Source organism: Eleginops maclovinus, chromosome 23 (genome assembly GCF_036324505.1).
Source record: "Eleginops maclovinus isolate JMC-PN-2008 ecotype Puerto Natales chromosome 23, JC_Emac_rtc_rv5, whole genome shotgun sequence".
Taxonomy (NCBI): Eukaryota; Metazoa; Chordata; class Actinopteri; order Perciformes; family Eleginopidae; genus Eleginops; species Eleginops maclovinus.
Window position 1 is genome coordinate 23,283,562 of NC_086371.1, and position 5,033 is coordinate 23,288,594.

The 5,033-nt window shown below is 41.5% G+C and overlaps 1 long non-coding RNA gene across 1 annotated transcript; it reads right to left on the bottom strand.

The window, feature by feature from the left end:
- Positions 1-906: 906 nt before the first annotated feature.
- LOC134860060 (uncharacterized) lies at positions 907-4,151 on the bottom strand. Its single transcript, XR_010165190.1, has 3 exons — positions 3,854-4,151; positions 3,405-3,508; positions 907-2,354 (listed from the first exon to the last, which is right to left on the bottom strand). It is a non-coding gene; the product is annotated as an uncharacterized LOC134860060 (long non-coding RNA).
- Positions 4,152-5,033: the final 882 nt, after the last annotated feature.

Sequence of the window (5,033 nt, forward strand, 5' to 3'; positions counted from 1 at the left end):
AAAAATGAGCATAATGCGATCAAAATAGAGGCAACAGCTATAGATCACCATCAAAAAGTGAGTTGCCACATCAGCTGATGATCCAGACGGAGGCTGGCACAAATGATGTCAACGAGTAACACTGTTCCCGTAAAGCTGGGTAGGTCTATATTCATTATTATCGTCGTTATTATAAAGCAAAAGCACAAAGCACGTATAACATTGTATAGCCTTATATGCTAGCGTATCATAACCATAATAGGCAACGTTAGCAGGCTAGCTGTAATTAACGAGGTGATCTTTCGTTAGCTCCACAGGGTTCTGCGCCCACATCATCGGGCTTATCCATACCCTGGACCTCTGTAAGATACAAAACGCCAACATGTCTGTAGGCCTAGAACTACAGTCCTCCACAAGCTTACCAGAACAGTGGCATAAACCCAGAGGTGTCAAAGTAACACCACAGCCCGTGACAGTTGTGGCCAGGGCCAAGACAGACAGAAAAGGCGACCCATCTTCTGCAAATACAACAACGACAGGTAAGAGAACTCTTTTCATTTTTAACACACCTTATGTCCTTCTTCCACATAGTAAATAATTCAACTTACTGTGATGGGATGAAGCCTGTACTCCAGATCAGATAACATAATTATGAATATATCATTTTGTATTGATCAGATTGACATAAGTAGACATGTATGATTTTTGTATCTCACAGGGCAATGTCTGAGGTCACAGATCAGGATACGTTGTTGTTGAGGGAACTGACAGAGACACCTATGAGCTACATAGAAAGCAAGCCCCCGGTAGATGTAGAATTAGGTCAGGAGAAGTACCCTCTTGGAAGTGGGTTGAGCTACCAGGTAAGCAGTTCATCTTAAACTGATAAAGATTAGGACTTATTTCTTATCATTTGCGGAGAGATTTTATTACAGTCAAATACATACAGTTCATTCATGGTAGCTTATTGGTTTATTAACCACAAAGATAAATACAAACATTAAAATTCAGTAGCTTATCTTAGTGTCTCACTGTGTAGAGACATAATGATCATAGTGCTAGATAGAGCCTAAGCCTTTATAAGTTTTGGCTGGAACTATATCTGATTTATGTTTCCAAACCTGACATTAGGGATCTTCCAGAAACTATTTTACATTTCTTCACTTTGATAGATAGAATCGGAGGATGAAACCCTCTTTATTTGTCACATACATGCCTTGCTCAAGGGCACCACAGCAGGGCCTATGAAGTGAACTGGGACCTCTCCAAGTAGCAGTCCACTTTCCATATTTCAAGTCTGTTCGGGGACTTGAACCAGCGACCCCACGATTCCCAGTCCAAGCCCCTACTGACTGAGGCACTGCTGGACTGACTGAGCTACTGCTGCACAGATTGGCGATGGCTCTTTCCACATGTACCCAGTGTTTGGCTATTTTGTTTGTCATCTCAACATCTGAAGCTGGCATTTGACTATTTGATTTGGCAAAGGGAGGAATGTTCAAATTAAGGCCTAGCTCATTCACATCCTTCTCAATAAGAAATCCTTTATCAACCATGAGCCCATTGCCTGCCTTAAGGTAGCCACACTGAAGCAGACCTTTCAGTGAATCCTTGACTCCACATTTTCTAAATATTTCTTGGTCAGAGATTGATCCAGTGAAAAGTGTTGATACACAGATAATGGAGCCACGTGGATCACAGGCAATCAGACACTTAAGCGTATTGGTAGATTTGTATTTGGAGTAAGTTTGACTTTGAAGTAACAGTGATGTTGGCTTTTCTGTCTTAATCTCTGTACAATCAAAAATGGCAAAAGTTGTTAGGAACTCTGCTCTGTAGTTGGTAGGCATGTTTTCTGTTATGCTGTCCCTGTGTGGCCAAATAGACAAGTTGCCTAGCTTACCATACATGAAATCAATCCATGAATTGAATAGTGTGATAACTGCAATTTGAAATTTGAAGGCAAGCTCTGTCAGATCAAAGTTTTGCCTCAGCTTCCTCAGTGTGAGTAGGAACTGTTGTCGTAAAGACATGAGGTTGACCTGATGATCTACTTTGTGATATGTCACAGGGATAAGTGTTTGTGGATCCTTTGCAGTACTGGGTAACCTGAAAAAAGCACACAGCTTATTAAACTCATCATAACCAAAGCCTGTGCAATACTGAAAGTACTCAGACACATTACAGTTACATAAAGTCTCTGGTGTGAGTGGGTGTGGGTGTGGTGTGGGTGAGTGGATAAGGTGCTTGATAACTTTGTGTCTTTTCCCTCAGTAAGGCATTTTCTTTTTCCTTTTCAGCGAGTTGCCCCTTAAGTCTTTTCACTTCATCTTGGTCCTCTGTGCGATCTTGGTCCTCTGTGTGAACCTGGTCCACTGTGCAGAAACATAATTATAAAAAGATAACAACAGGATGAAAACATAATGTAAGTAATCGAAAGTAAATATTTGTTTTCTTCTTTACATGTGCAGCTCCCACAAATGGACAGTTGGCAAAAAATCCTCCCAATCAAACTCTACTGATGATTTCCCATCATTCCCTTTCCCACCACTGTCCGGCACTTTCTGTACTGTCCTTTCTAAAGTGCAGATGGAAATGTTCAACACTATGATGGTCTCCAAGTCTGAGGCAGAGGCGCTTGAGAAAGAGACCAGACAGCAAAGTAGCAACAACATCTGGCATCATGTCCGCTCTACTCGCCTTACTTCAACTTCATACAAGAGAATATTCTCGAGGAGAGCAGACTTCATAAAGCTTGCCACCATTATGCAGAGGAAGAAGAAGAACATCTGTACTAAAGCCACAAGGAGAGGCATAGAGTTTGAACCAGCTGCTGCAGCACAGTACTCAGCCATCACTGGCAACAAATTCAAATTTGTGGATTTGTTGTTAACCCTGAAGCCCCACATTTAGGTACATCCCCTGACAGAAGAGTTCAGAGCGGCGAGGACAAAACCTATGGACTCCTGGAAATTAAGTGCTGAATGCAAATCACGTACACCAATTGCCAGTACATTGAAAAGCTTGGTGATAACACCTACAGGCTCAAGCGTACACATGAATATTATTTTCAGATCATGGGACAGTTGGGGATAACTGGGATGCCATGGTGTGATCTTTTTGTTAACTGTGATGGTGATTATCACCTGGAGCAAATACATTTTGAGGCAGAGATGTGGGGGGAAATTAAAGCAAAGCTAGACTGGTACTTTTTTGAGCACTTTTTACCAACTATGTGCAATGGATCCTTACAGTCACATTAACTCTCCTCTGTTGCGGTGTCCCCACTAATGAGCCTGATGTTGTGGAGATCTCTCTGTAATATACATGATACCAATTAAAGTATTTGATGCTACTCTGATGTTGTGTTGTGGCTGTGATGTTTCTCCTATAATTTAGTTGTTATTCTATTACATAACTTTAACCTTTTAGTTGGAGGTCTTCGACATTTGACTGGACTTTCTCTACCAGATGGAACAGCAGAAACTGGATTTGGGTAGTCGAGACTTGGGTCCCCATTGACAAAGTGCTGAAACAGCAAGGGAAAATATTGTTGAACTGGCAACACATTGAAGATAGTCACATAGAAAACAACCATAGCAGTTTGTCTGTAACATATTAACCTTAGATGTTTGGATGACCAAGTCAACATCTAGCTCTAGATCTGCTACTCTTATGTGGTCAAAAATAGAATCCAGACTGTAGCATTTAGCACTAGCTGCTACGCGATTGCTAAAGTATCGCTAAGGTTGCTTGCTACTTGCTAGCGCCTATGATTCCTCATAATTTGGGTTAGCGAGCCAAATGTATAGATTGAAATCACAGAATACTGAATAGTTTAACTTAACTGTAGAGTTAAAGACAAAAGTCTTACCTTAGAACACACAAAAGTGTGCCGGTCGATCCTTGAGGGGTTCAGCTGAGAGTGAGGACGTCCAAAAAGTTTAATCCACAGGAGACACTTGTCAGGCTTTGATTTTGGTTTGGGTAAGGGGAAGAAATGCACACCCCCCTCCAACCTCTCTGGGTAACGACTATCAGTCTTACAAGTGCCCCAGGCACAGCGTTTAACCATATCTTTCTTATAGTCCACAAACGACAGTGTTAAATGTACGAAAATCTGAGACACAGTCAATAGAGCGCTGTCATGAAAGTGTCGGAGCTTTGTCGGATCTGTTGTTGGCTCCGCTGTGATTGGCCAGTCTGCATTCTAGGGTGTGGCTTAGCGAAAGGCGAATTCTATTTACATTACTTTTCAACATCCCAAGCTTATTGTATTTATTTATTTTTCTGACATGTATATGTTAACTTCATCGGCAATACTTATAGACTGTTCTAGAAACATTACCTGCACTATTTTATTCTAATTTATCCTACTCTGTTTCAATTGCACAATTTTATTTTATTTTGTCTTGTATATAATACACTGCCTGGCCAAAAAAAAGGTCACACTAATATTCGTTGGACCACCTTTAGCTTTGATTATGGCACACATTCACTGTGGCATCGTTTCCACAAGCTTCTGCAATGTCACCTTTATTTCTGTCTTGAATTAATTTTTCGCCCAAAATCTTGTGATGATGATGGGAGATTCGAACCACTGCGCAAAGTCTTCTCCAGCACATCCCAAAGATTCTCAATCGGGTTCAGGTCTGGACTGATTCTGGGAGAAAAGGATGTCTCATGCTCCCTGAACCACTCTTTCACAATTTGAGCCCGATGGATCCTGGCATTGTCATCGTGGAACATCCCCGTGCCATCAGGGAAGAAAAATCCATTGATGGAATAACCTGGTCATTCAGTACCTCATTCTTTGGGCACATAACATTGCTGAACCTACCAACTGCAGCAACCCCACATCATAGCACTGCCACCCACAGGCTTGTGACCTTTTTTTTTGGCCGGGCAGTGTATGACCTAAGATTTTCATTGCCATATCTACCTGGTAGCTGCTGTGAATATGATGATAAACCCTCAAATCTTGAATCTTGCAGAGCTTGCATCTCAACAGGAAGAGCTTTTGTCTGTGACTGTTTGTGCATGGTTGTACAAAC